General features: G+C 41.5%; 1 long non-coding RNA gene across 2 annotated transcripts; it reads left to right on the top strand.

Annotated features, from left to right (window-relative positions):
* LOC310704611 lies at window positions 1–11,486 on the top strand. 2 transcript variants are annotated; one of them, XR_014524920.1, is made up of 4 exons: window positions 1–59; window positions 2,508–2,603; window positions 4,853–4,938; window positions 10,611–11,486. It is a non-coding gene; the product is annotated as an uncharacterized lncRNA (long non-coding RNA). The 2 variants fall into 2 exon arrangements; XR_014524921.1 differs by lacking the exon at window positions 1–59 and adding an exon at window positions 2,044–2,118.
* Window positions 11,487–14,253: the final 2,767 nt, after the last annotated feature.

The following is a 14,253-nucleotide window of genomic DNA, read 5'->3' as shown; positions in this document are numbered from 1 at the left end:
AGATGTAAAAACATTTCACATGCATCTTCCAACTGCAACGTTTACCACAACCCTGTAAGGTAAGTTAGGACTGTTATTCCCCCATACTGCAGATTGGGGGGCTGGGGCTGGGGCTGGAGTGAGGGAGAGAAACTGAGGCTGAAAGAGACAAACTTGCCTTAGTTCATCAGTCTCTTGGCCATTATAGCACTCTCCCCTAGACATCTGTACACTAAAGCCTATATTTTCCAGACAAATTCCATTTTGATTCTGGTCAGATGGGACAAGAGCATAAGATTATTGTACTTCAAGACAGAAGCCTCTCTTTGTACTTTGGCACAAAAAAGTACAAAGTAGCTTGTCTTCGTCAATGCTAGAAATATTTTCTATGTATTTTCCCCACATCCCTCTGGCTGTGCTGCAAACCTCTATCTATTCCTCTCACAGAGCTACAATTCCCAGGTTCCTGGGACGAGGGATTGACTGTTAAACTACTCTGAGAGTTATAACACTGTGGGAATAGGGTATCCTAACAACACCCAGCCCCCTTAACAAACTACAGTTCCCAGGAATCTTTGGTGGGAAGATGTGACTGCTTAAAGTGGTATGATACCACTTTGAATGTCTAGCGCATATGGCACTTGTTTCTAGTTTCATCCTGAGCCGTTTCTTTTTTTTTTTTTTTAATAAAATTTTTATTGGTTTTACAAAGTTTTAACAAAACAAACAAACACTTAAAAAGACAAACATACACGTATAGTTTCAAACATATTTTCATAAACCTCTTTTCTTGGACTTCCCCATACCCCTCCTTTCTGCATCCCAAAGACCAAAATCTCACAGCAACTCCCAACTGTTACTTTCCAACCTCTGTCATCTTAGTCCTCTTTATATTCTGGCCTTATATCACTGTACCCCTTTGTTCCTAAAAACCATAACATTTTAACATTCATTAAGTTTATAGTAGTCCTTAAGATAACTTTTAAATTTCCTCCATTCTTCTTCCACCGTCTCTTTTCGTTGGTCACGGATTCTGCTTGTCATCTCAGCCAATGTCATATAGTCCATCACTTTCATCTGCCATTCTTCCAGAGTGGGTAGATCTTGTGTCTTCCAGTACTTTGCGATAAGTATTCTTGCTGCTGTTGTAGCGTACATAAAAAAAGTTCTATCCTTCTTTGACACCAATTGGCCGACCATGCCCAAGAGAAAGGCCTCTGGTTTTTTAGGAAAGGTACATTTAAGTACCTTTTTCATTTCATTATAGATCATTTCCCAGAAGGCCTTAATCTTCGGGCATGTCCACCAAAGGTGGTAGAAGGTACCTTCAGTCTCTTTACATTTCCAACATTTGTTATCGGGCAAATGATAAATTTTTGCCAGCTTGACTGGAGTCATGTACCACCTATAGACCATTTTCATAATGTTTTCCTTTAAGGCATTACATGCCGTAAATTTAATACCGGTGTTCCATAACCATTCCCAGTCAGCTGACATAATGTTATGTCCAACATCCTGTGCCCACTTAATCATAGCCGATTTGACTGTTTCATCCTGTGTACTCCATTTCAGCAACAAGTTATACATTCTAGATAAATTCTTAGTATTGGGTTCTAACAGTTCAGTTTCTAGTTTTGATTTTTCCACCTGGAAACATCCTGAGCCGTTTCTTGGTCATGCTAAATCATGCAAAACCTGTGGCTCTCCAAATGTCCAGCTCCCATCAGCTTCAGACAACTTGGCCAGTGGCCACAGATGATGGGAGATGTAACCCTAACAAAACGACAACAAAACAACCTATGGAATAGATACCATTACACGGATGGACCTTATGCATGAACTGTCTATAGAATGATCTCATCCACTGGGTCTTCTGCTTTGTTTGTTTGTTAAATGAATTACTTACTTTATGAATTACTTCTGTGGAAATTTACAATTTGATACTATGAATGGTACACCTTATTTATCTTAGAACACAGCCGGTCAAGACTCATGTGTTTATTTAGGGAAATGTAACCCAGCAACAGCTGGAGAGGCAAAGGCAGGGCTTTTTTTTAGCTAGAACTCTCTGGAACTCAGTTCCAGCACCTGTCAAGTGGCCACCATTGCCATTATAAGAGAATGAGGGAGGCATTCAGGGTGAGTTCCAGCGCCTCTTTTTCTAGAAAAATAGCACTGAACAGGTTCCCTTTCCCTGTGCTAAAGTGTTTGAGAACTGTAGGTAGATAGATGAGTTTGCCTTACATTGACTGGTATTGGATGGCCACATTTGTTTAGAAGTTCATATACAATAGCTGATCTGTCAATACGAGTTTCACATAAAAACTCATAAAACAGTTACATTTATGGCATGTGGAACATGATCATACAAATTATCCTTGCTTCCTTCTGATGTATATTAATTCTGCTTAAGTCACTGTGGCCCAACTCTCATCTCACCTCCATCCAAGTACTTTGGAAAACTATGTTATCGACTAGTTGCTCTCTGTTAAAAATACCAGCATTTTCATATTGCTTAATCTTTTCAGACAGTCTGGCAATCTATGTGTCACAAGCCACAAGTGTGGTCAAAGGATCTCAAGGTTGTATATATAGCCATTTTCTCTTCACAACAACCCTGAAAGGTAAGAGAGACCTCTCTTAGATATAGTGACTGGCCCAACATACGTCCACTGGGCCACATGGCTGACTGTCTCAGCAATCTAAGAGACTACTTAGAAAATAGAAAAATAGAAAATGCAAAAATATTTTTTAAAAACATTTTTTTTAAAAAAAGGTGGCAACATGGGTCATGAAAATCCTTGTCTAGTCTTCATGGATTTGCCCTATGCAGGGCTTATGCTAGCCAAACTTTGTGTGCATATCCAAAGTAGCAATGCAGTTGTACTTTCATAAATGCTGCATCAGCACAACCATTAAAATAAAAATATTAATCAATAGGCTCTTCATCTCATGAGCTATAATATACATTAATACGAGAATGGTGGTTTCCAATACTTACCTAAATGCATTGCCAGGAATTACAGAGCCAAGGTATTGATTGATCTGTGTGACTCATGTTTTCATAATGATTTCACAATTATAGGCCTCTGGGCAAACCAGGACCGGATTAACCACTTCAGTAAGTATGCTATGGAAGAAGAGTCCCAACTATTAAACAGGGGGCCCCACTGTTTTTTTTACTAGCTTGCATTCTCATCAATGTAATGGGCTGGCTTAAAATACTCACAACTAAAGGAAATACATTGTGGACCACACGATCCAAATAGCCTACAATATGAGCATGTAATGCACAATCATTGCTCTGTGGATTCATTTTTAGAGTCCAGATCACCAAACTTGGATTGGAGGGCAGAGGCAAAGCTCAAGGGCAAACAACATGAAAGATGCCCCTAAGCCAATTCCATATGTATTTTATGACATAGAAAATTATGAACAATTGGAATAAAATGACAAATATGTTTCCAAATTTAGATGAGACTCCATTAGTGAATATTTATGGATTATTTTCAGGAGTTCTAAACTTGTTGCCAACTTAGAGAATTGACAATGCCTAGTACCTGAAGTCTTAAATTTCTGATGAAATTTCTGCAGGATTTAACTCATTTTGTATTTTAGCACCAAATCCCATAATCTTATCTAGCACATTATTAAAATAAATGTTATTTATGTAATTAATGTATATGACATGATTTTGGTGACCCCCCCCCCGAATCAGGAATCTTGAATCAGGTCAAGGGCCCCTCTCTCCCCACCCTAGTTCTGGTCCAACTGGAGGGAGTTCCCGCATGGCTATACATCCAGTAGACTTTCCAGCAGGGAGATAAGACTTACAGTGTTTTTCATTGTGCACCTAACATAGTGAATGTGGGATAAGAGAGCCACAAGTGGAATGACTGTCTACATGGATGCAGAGAAGAGAACAAACCATATAGATCAGAAAGTTACATTTGAAACAGCCTGAAGATGTTTGTGGACCATTTCTCAACACACATGTGTGAGATGTGAATTGCTATGTATCCCAAAGGTGTGCATTATCTGGTAATTTTCCCTGCCTACATCAAAGGCCTGGTAAATGCTGCATTACCTAAGCACTATTGGTGTGACTACCCCATGCCTCATCCTGAGCAATGTATGAGATGAAGATGCTTGGGAGAGACAGATGATGTAGAAAAATTGTGCAGAAGTGCTGCTGCCTCCAAGAGTAGCACGGGCACTTTCCACATGTCATACTACTCTGGTTTAGAAATCTGGTTGTAAGGAGATGTTGCAGGAGATGTGAGGCAAATCCTCTCACAACTATCTTCTCACATCATATTTCAACCTAGAAGAAAGGAAATATTTTACTGCCCCAACATATTTTGTTTGAGTTAGAATTTTTCTTCAGGGGAAATGTGTTACATTTCATAATAAAATCAAAACAATTTAACAAGGATTACTTAGCACCTTTCAGATGACAGTGGTGGTAGGGACAATAAAGTATCACTTGGTCCTTTGAGGACACAGATTCTGGCCTGGCTCCTCACTCTGAAGAATGTGCATTTAGGAAGAAGAGTAAGTTGCTTCCAGATGCTGCTCACTACCTCCAGTGCTTCCCCACTTTCTGGCTGCTTTTCTTAGAGATGACCTTTCTGTCTGGCTGTGCCTCCACTCCAGTCTCTCAGATCTTACACAGGGCTCTGAAAGCCATATAAAGACTTGCCAAATTGTAGCTCATGTCGCATCTGAAACAGTTCTGAAACTCAAAGTTAACAGCTACTGAAAGCAACCTGAAGTAAACCCCAGATTCCAAAGCTCTTGCCTTAGATTCATTGCTCTGGAAGCTTCAGAGGAATGAGAGAGGTCTTTGATTCCTTTTAGCATTTTCTTAAAGATAGCTGGTGAGAGAAAGATATCGATCCTTCCATCTTGAACATGTCCTGAGCTTATACTTGGCAGCTTCTACTTCAAAACATAAAGGCAAGTTTCTTAGGCACTGCTACAGAATAGGATATTCCGGCCATTGGCACTGTTCATTCATTTGTCTTGTTCATTTCATAAAACATATACTTGCTGTTTTATAGGTTGCTGCATCTCATAATTAACTTGTTTTTCTTAGCTTTCCTAGAGAAAGCTCAGGGTCTTTCCAAAGGTCTAAGGCAGACTTCCTCAACCTCGGCCCTCCAGATGTTTTTTGGCCTACAACTCCCATGATCCCTAGCTAGCAGGACCAGTGGTCAGGGGTGATGGGAATTGTAGTCTCAAAACATCTGGAGTGCCAAGGTTGAGGAAGCCTGGTTTAAGGGTTTTGAAAATAAACATGGCGCGGGGGAAACAAACCCAAGAGAGCTTCCAGCAGCCTTTTCTGCTTGAGGGTTTGATTGGTTGGAAAAGAGGCATCATAGATCTCATATATAGAATCCTTGGGACACAGGGGGAAACCAGTTCTCAATGCATCCTGTGTCAATCAATTGCAGTGTTGGCCCTTTGGGTCTCAGATTTCATCTGTGCACTGTGTGATGCCAAAATCCCCTCCCCCTGCCTCTCACCTTCCATTCTACATCATAGTTGTGTTGCGTGCACCCACAGCTCCACCCTTAAACTTGCCTCTGTCAACTGGCATGCTCAAGTGGTGGTGATCTCATGGGCTCAGCTCAAAATGTGATTATGGAAACTCTTGTGTTTGTCATCACAAGACACATCTTCCATTACTATATGTAACACTGATGTGAAATGTTGAATGGTTTCTTTAAATGTAAAGGTTCATCATTGTTCCACTCCATGTGTATGTCTTTAAGGGGCCGGAGCAAGGGCCAGAGCAAGATAACGAGACCCAGCTTTACAGCTGTGTAACGTAGCAGGTGCTGCTGAGTTGTATTTGATTAAGGTGTGTCAGCATTTGGGTAGAGTATATAAGGAGCAGCATCTAGCTCTCCCATTACCCTGGGGGATGGGTTGATGGTTGGGTCTGGTTTGTTGATGTATTTAGTGTAAATGGAGTTTTTTGTTTTTCTTATTAAAACCTTCTTTAAGTTATTTTTGAGTCCTTTCTTTTTATTGCAAGGTCTCCCCAGCAAGCTCTCTGCAGCGCTACCATACTGCAAAAAGCCAACATCTTTGGTTATGGGCCCAGCTGCTGAGTGGATGACTGCATATTTTTGGACTCTGAGAAAGGTTTGAAAACTCCTTCTCCTGTTAGCGTAGTTTTTGTGGGTCTGGAAGAGTTCCAGAATGGTTGACCGGGTTCCTGAAGCTGAGAAGGCTCTGGTCTTCCCACAGCTAACAGATGAGAACTATAGTTTATGGTCTTTTCGGGTGGAGGCGCTTTTGACCTCTAGAGAAGTATGGACCTATGTAACTGATGACCCTCCTGACCCTGTAACTAATGCTTGGTCGAAAGGAGATGCAAAAGCCAGGGCGATAATTAATTTGGCAGTCAGCGACCAGCAAGTAGTCTATATAAGGAATAAGAAAACTGCCAAAGAAATGTGGGACAGTCTTGCAGCAGTGCATGTTAGAAAAGAGTCAGCGTCTGCATTGACGTTTTTCAAGCAGTTGTACCAGACGAAGTTGCAGCCTGGTGGTGATTTGGCAGCACACTTGAGACGTCTGGAGGCAATACGCAGCGAATTAATTCGAAGGGACATGGAGATACCTGATATTCAGTATGTTTTTATCATCCTTTGTTCCCTTAATGAGGACTTTGATGGTATAGCTAGCCAGATATCTGCTGTTCCACCAGCACAATTAACTGTGGAAGGGGTAACGGCAAGATTAATGGGCGAGTTGGATAGAAGGGAGGCTTGTGCCATAAGCACTCCTGTTTCCAGAGAGAATGAGGAACGCCATATGCAAACCTGTGGTGATACAACTGCATTTAAAGCTGCAAAGCGTTGTTGGTTCTGCAATAAGCAAGGACATTTTGCAAAGGACTGCAGAGCCAAAAGAAAGCAAAGTACTCCCAAGCCTGTTTCTGTTCGTCAAAACGAGCCGCGAGCTTTTCACGCTCGGACTAAAGATCGTAAAAGAATTAAAGATGCCAAGTGGAAGTCTTTTGTTATCGACTCAGGAGCATCGCAGCATATCTGCAATGATCGGAGCTTGTTTATTTCTTTCGAAGAGGAAATTGGTAATGTACATTTAGCCAATTCACAAGTCTTGCAGTCGCTTGGCAGGGGTACCGTTAAACTTGACTCTTTAAACATTACAATAGCGAACTGCATTTTCTGCCCGTCAGTGGACAATTTATTATCAGTAAGGTGTTTTGCTCGTCAAGGCATAACTGTGCGTTTCTTAAAGTCAATGTGTGAGTTTTTCGAGGGGAACAAACGTCTATTGTATGCCCGGGAATCTAATGGTTTATATAGACTGTATTTTCGCACCTACTCCCAATTGCCTATAAATTGCAGAGCAGCACAGTCAAGCCAGGGGTTGAGGAATGTAAGACCACATTCCGGGTGTATCCACGTGGCGCACAGAATTCTGGGACACCTGAATTTTGCTGATATAATTAAGACAAAGAATATTGTCAATGGCCTCAACTTAAAACCATGTAAATTCTTTATGCAGTGTCTATCCTGTTGCAAGAATAAGATTAAGGTTGCACGCAAGGGTAGGTGCTCAGATAGGAAAGTAACTGAGCCATTTGAGCGTGTACATTGTGATTTAGTTGGGCCACTCCCACCATCATTAGGAGGTTCGAAGTACTGGCTTACCCTGATAGACCAGTATAGTAGATATTGTTGGACTTATGCAATAGCTGAGAAGTCCCAAGCATTTGAGAAGTACAAGGTATTTTGCAACTGGGTAAAAACGCACTTTAACAAACCAATTAAGAACCTGTTTTCTGACCGGGGCGGGGAATTTGTTTCTGAGGATTTTGAGAAATTCCTGGAAGCGCAGGGGACTACTCATGAGTTATCTTGCCCCCGAAGTCCCTGGCAAAATGGGCTTGTTGAAGTTGTGCAGCGTGACCTGCAGGCAGGGGTTAAAACTTATCTGCATGATGCTAATCTGCCCAAAGCGTTTTGGGCTGAAGCACTCCATGCTTTTTGTTATGTTAGAAATCGCAGTTATCATTCTGGTTTAGATGTCACCCCCTATGAGAAGCTGTTTAAAAAACGCCCTAATCTGAAATACCTACGTATTTGGGGTTCAGATGTAATTATGCATTATCCTGCTAAGCAGAAATTGGGTGAACGTAGTGTTCAGGGAAAATTAATGGGCTACCAGCAGGGGGCGTACAGAATTTACATACCAGCAACTGGCAAATTTCATATTACCAGAAGCATGATACAAACTGTAAATTGGAATGGAGTTGCTGTTTTCCAAGATACTAATGGTATAAATGATACTGAGGAAGAAGAGGTAGAAGAAGCAGCAGCAGGAGGAAATGGTGCTTCTGAATTAATGGAAAAAGACAAAAAGCCTGTTGGATCTGATAATTTGTTTGAGGATTTAAAGTCACAGGCACCCGAGGGGAGGCTAGATTCTCTTGAGTTTTCTGACCGTGAGCTTAGCCTACAGGCACCTCTTCAGTCTGACAATGATGATTTACAACCTGAAACTAGTAGTTCACTTAGTCCCATTAAGTCTGAGGAGTCTGACTCTCCTTCTGGACTGAGACGTTCAGATAGAAAGAGGCAGAAGCCACAACGTTTTGCAGATGAACATTTTAATACTGTGTATGCCAATAAGGTGGTTTTTGAGCCAAAAAGCTACAATGATGTTCAGAATTTACCTAAGCACCAAGCTGTAAATTGGTATAAAGCTATGAACTCTGAGATAGCTTCTTTAAAAGAGCATAACACTTGGTCTCTTGTACCACAAACCCCAGATATGAGACTTATTGATTCAAAATGGGTTTATTAGAGTTAAAATGAATGACAAAAATGAAGTTGTAAGGTACAAGGCAAGACTAGTTGCTAAGGGTTTTCAGCAAATTCCAGGCGAAGATTATGATTTGTGCTATTCACCAAGTGTAAAATATGAAAGTTAAGCTTTTGTTAAAAGATGCATCACAATGTGGAAAAGCCCACTATGCAATGTTTCTCTGCTCTTAAGAGAGTGGTAATGTACCTTAAACATACCAAACATTATAGGTTGCAGTTTACAAGAAGCACTTCCAAAGGTTACACATGAAAAACATGTACAAAGTATGCTTTATGTTTTTGTTCCACAATGATGAACCGCAGGGGAAATGTTGAATGGTTTCTTTAAATGTAAAGGTTCATCATTGTTCCACTCCATGTGTATGTCTTTAAGGGGCCGGAGCAAGGGCCAGAGCAAGATAACGAGACCCAGCTTTACAGCTGTGTAACGTAGCAGGTGCTGCTGAGTTGTATTTGATTAAGGTGTGTCAGCATTTGGGTAGAGTATATAAGGAGCAGCATCTAGCTCTCCCATTACCCTGGGGGATGGGTTGATGGTTGGGTCTGGTTTGTTGATGTATTTAGTGTAAATGGAGTTTTTTGTTTTTCTTATTAAAACCTTCTTTAAGTTATTTTTGAGTCCTTTCTTTTTATTGCAAGGTCTCCCCAGCAAGCTCTCTGCAGCGCTACCATACTGCAAAAAGCCAACATGGTAAACTCTGGGAAGCTTTGAAGGTATGCCTATACTTCACTTCCTGTTTTCCATGGAAGGTTGCTGGTTTCCAGACATGTATAACTGAAGTGGGTGACTCTGTCAATTTTGGTTACTCCGACTTTCTTTTTTTTCTTTTCTTTTCTTTCTTTCTTTCTTTTGCTTACTTGCTTTGGGAAAGAGGCAAGTGTGTCCTGGAAGAGATGCTGTGGGCCTGATCTCTGTGGTGGCACTGCTACAGATGCCCAGAGCTGCTGACACAGCAAGGATTAAGTGACAGCAGGGGACAGTTTTAGGGCCAATTCCGTAAGGCACACTTGCCTTGTTCCCATGCTGACACTCTCAGTGTTGCTTCCACCACTCCTACACATTGTCCGTTCTCTGTAGCCCCTCTTGGCTCCCTTTTGGTTTCCCACTATGTCTCACCATATACCACTGCATATGTAGATCCAGCCTGAAACTCTCTAGAATTCTAACCAAAGTTCTCTTGTGGAAGCAATGCCATCAAACAATTGTGCGTGCAGAGCTGCAGCAGTAAATCAAACAGGCTCCCTCCAGAACGACAGGTATTCCTTCCAGTACCAAGATGTGCTTCAGTCAATTTAACACCCTTTATTGATTTTATCAACTTTTTCCTTTAGCAGCAGATAAAAATTTTAACACCCCCCTCCCATGCAGATTAGATTTAGGAACAGAATTAATTTGATTGTACAAGGGAAAGGAGTCAATTTAGCCAGTGTGAACATGAGATTTTAAAGGTCTTTTTCTTTCTTGACTAAAGGTACAGCATTAAATTCCATCCGTAATCTGAAGACGTAACCCCCATACAAAGGGTATCCAGTGTTTTCTCTTATAAAAGGAAGCTAGACACAAGCCTAAAGTGATGAAATATTGATCTCTGGGGGTTCAACCACAGAGCCCTCCAATCACTGGATAATATGATTGAATTGAAATTGAATTTTCTCTCAGACTGAAACTGAATGGCACCTCTACCTACCCCAGAGTAGTTTGAATTAATCTCTGGGTCACCTAACATGATATCCCTTTTGTTTGTTTGTTTTTTTCCTTAGCTGTTCTGTGAACAACTAGCAAGTGAGCTAGTGGCTTTGAGACACGACTGGAAAGCAAGGAGCAATAAGCAGTACTGTATATTTAAGTAGGTGGGAAATGCTTACCTACATATGGATAAAATCAGCTCATTTCATCACAGTTTAGGTGGTCTAGGAAACATCAAATTTTCAATGGTTTTCATTGGCTTTTTACTGGAAGAGCCCCGTGCTTTTAACTCATGCATTCTGTCTACTAATAAAAATGTCACCTGATGGATTTCTGCCCTCCAAATAGCTGCTAGAGACACAAGAATGGAGGTGCTTTGGGATTTTGTTTGGCCTGCATTTGTAAGCAAATTGGCCAGATTTAAGCTGTCCAGAGTAATATGCAGATTGGAACACAATTACCATTCAGTTTTCACACTTCTCTGAATTTTGCATCTCAAAAAAGTGTCAAAATGCATTTGAAATGCAGGTTTTAAATTACAAATTTAAAGTACAAATATGTGTTTCTTAGGGTTCAACGTGTGCAAAAATGCATATGCTCCCAAAATCTACCCCTCCACAGACAACTTGAAAATTGCTGAGAGTCTTAATTTTTCTGCCTCTTTTAGCAATTGTGACGTGCTGAACCAGATGCTGTGTGATTCTTAATTGCATTTTTGCAGACGCACCGTGGACCACATGAATGGAACATGCAGACCTCTGCTGGTCCACAAAACACGGTTTGGGAACCCCTGTGTTAGGGTACATTTTTTAATGCAATTCGTTTTTTTGATTCCATAATGATATGGAAACAGGACAGAATGGATCTGTGATTGAACAGATGTGAAAGAGGCACAGCCTGAAAATTGTCTCATCCATCTCTATTAAAGAATTGTGTCAATAAAAACTGCACCTGTGTTGCTGCCTTATTTCTTTGTGTGCCCCCCCCCCCACAAAAACCCTCTGCTCAAAACCCACCCTTTGTGTGTGTGTTTATGGCTTAGTCCTCATCTTTTATTGAAAGAAATCCTTAGCACATGAAGCTGAATTTTCCTCAGATTTACCCCTGGTTTCTTTTGTCTCTCCTCTGCCTTCTCCTCTGCAAATCTTGCAATAGGGGTGTGCGCACACCCCTGACACAGATCCGGCCCTGAGCCATTTGTGGGGATGGGACTGGTGGTTGTGAAGGAGCAGCCACTCCTTTATCACAGCAGGTTGGGGGAGCGACACTTGGTGTCACTCCTGAGCCCACTCACCTCCCGCTAAAATAAGGCTCATCCACACCTTTGTTTGCCCTGCCACTTTCCCCCAGGAAAACCTGCGGCTTGGAGCTGAAGCAGAACAAACGACAATCAAGTTTTCCTCAGATAATTGATTGTTCCAAAAAGCAATGACAGACCTAGACAGCATCTTAAAAAGCAGAGTCATCACCTTGCCCACAAAGGTCGGTATAGTTAAAGCCATGGTTTTCCCAGTAGTGATGTATGGAAGTGAGAGCTGGACCATAAAGAAGGCTGATCGCTAAAGAATAGATGCTTTTGAATTCTGGTGCTGGAGGAGACTCTTGAGAGTCCCATGGACTGCAAGAAGAACAAACCTATCCATTCTTAAGGAAATCAGCCCTGAGTGCTCACTGGAAGGACAGATCCTGAAGCTGAGGCTCCAATACTTTGGCCACCTCATGAGAAGAGAAGACTCCCTGGAAAAGACCCTGATGTTGGGAAAGATGGAGGGCACAAGGAGAAGGGGACGACGGAGGACGAGATGGTTGGACAGTGTTCTCGAAGCTACCAACATGAGTTTGACCAAACTGCAGGAGGCAGTGGAAGACAGGAGGGTCTGGCATGCTCTGGTCCAGGGGGTCACAAAGAGGCGGACACGACTAAACAACAACAAGTCCTAAAGAGCAGGTTTTCTAGGGGAAAGTGACAGTTCAAGTTCAAGTTTTATTGCGGCCAAAGCCAGTGACACTAAACACCACAAGATCAGACAACAAGAAATCAGCAACAACTTCAGAAAAGAAAAAAGGTTACACAAGGGAACTTCGCAGTGTGCCATTCAACAGAAGAGATTTACGCTTCTTAATTACTAAAGTGCAAAATTTAGCCACCTCATATGATATTGAGCTTGAGGAATCTTCCAGGAGGTATTTTCGAAGAATTTCAGGGGAGGATTCCAAATAATATTGAAGGGGTATAAATTTTGATAGAAGCGGTAAAATAAGTTGAACTCGTTCTTCACTGTAAAATTCGCAAGATAGAAGAATGTGTGTGACAGATTCTACCTTATTAGACATACAAGGGCAGAGACGCGCATGCATTGGAACCCGCGTGAATTTGCCGTACAGCACTGCTGAGGGCATTGTCTCAAAGCGGGCTCTAGAGAAAGCCCATCTATAGGCTTCGTTAGTGATGTTAGTTAAGTAAGGGGCAGCTGCAAAATTAGGCCAAACTTTTAAACATCTATACGTCTCCGGGAGTAGGGCGCCTTCTTGTTGTAATTCGATATCATAAAGTCTCCGAGTGATAGTAGCTTTTGCCTTGTTCAGAGTTCCAATAAAAAGATTTTCAGGGTTTAGGCCAATTTGTTTGATCTTGTTAGTTATTTGCATAATCCAAGGAGGATAGGGAACTGCGGCCAGGAAGCAAGGTAACAGTCCCTTAGGATTGTAATGGATTTTCAGCCAGAGGGATATTGCTTGTTCCCAGACTTTTAATTCCACTCTGGGCAGTCCTGCCTCTTGCCTTAAGACTGCATTAGGTGTACACTTAGGGGTAGCAAATAATGATCTTAAGAATTTAGATTGTACTGTTTCAAGGGTCTTAAGGTTGGCAGAGGGGCTAATTTGAGAGCCATATAGAAGTTGGGCTAGAGATTTTGCCTGAAAGACTGTTAGGGCCATCGGGAGGAAGCCAGCTCCTTTCCTTCTGAATAATCTAAGGATAGCATTTGCACTTCTTTCTGCTGATATAGCTGATGTGGTCAAGTGTGTTGAGAATTTGGTATTGGAAGGTCTTAGTCTGTTCAATGGTGTTTCCCTTTACGCTCCAATTATCTTTCCTGAAGGAGCGGTTAAAATGTACAATTTTGGTTTTGGCAAAGTTAATTGTTAACAGTTCAGTGTTACATTGGTCGCTAAACTTTCCTAAGGCACGTTTCAGACCCACTTTGGTTTGAGAGAGAAGAACAGCGTCATCCGCATACATTAAAACTGGTACTTTTCTGCCGTTAGAGAACACGGGGGTGGGTTTCAATTTCACGGCAGCATGTGACCAGGGAGTTAACATAGATGTTAAATAGGAATGGGGCTAATAGGCATCCTTGTCTAACTCCTCTTTGGACTGGGATTTCTCTAGAGAGTCTGCCATCCTGTGCATGTCTTATCTGGAGGGTATTGTTCTCATGAAGCTTAATCATCAGAAGTAATAACCTTCTGTTAATACCCATATTGGCCAATTTGGCCCAGAGCCTACTGCTGGATACAGAATCAAATGCTGCCTTTAGGTTCACAAAGGCCGCATATAATGACTTTTTCCAATATTTCGCATACTTATAGACAAAGTAATCTAACACTAAGCAGTGATCAATGGTGGAACGTCCGGATGTAAACCCTGCTTGTTCAATTTCTAGCAAGTTATTATGATCTAACCATTCACATAATTTTAGGCATAGATGTTTT

Source organism: Podarcis liolepis, assembly GCF_965112155.1.
Source record: "Podarcis liolepis genome assembly, chromosome: 4".
NCBI lineage: Eukaryota > Metazoa > Chordata > Lepidosauria > Squamata > Lacertidae > Podarcis > Podarcis liolepis.
Note: the sequence above shows the minus strand (reverse complement) of the source record. Positions and strands in the feature narration are given on the sequence as shown.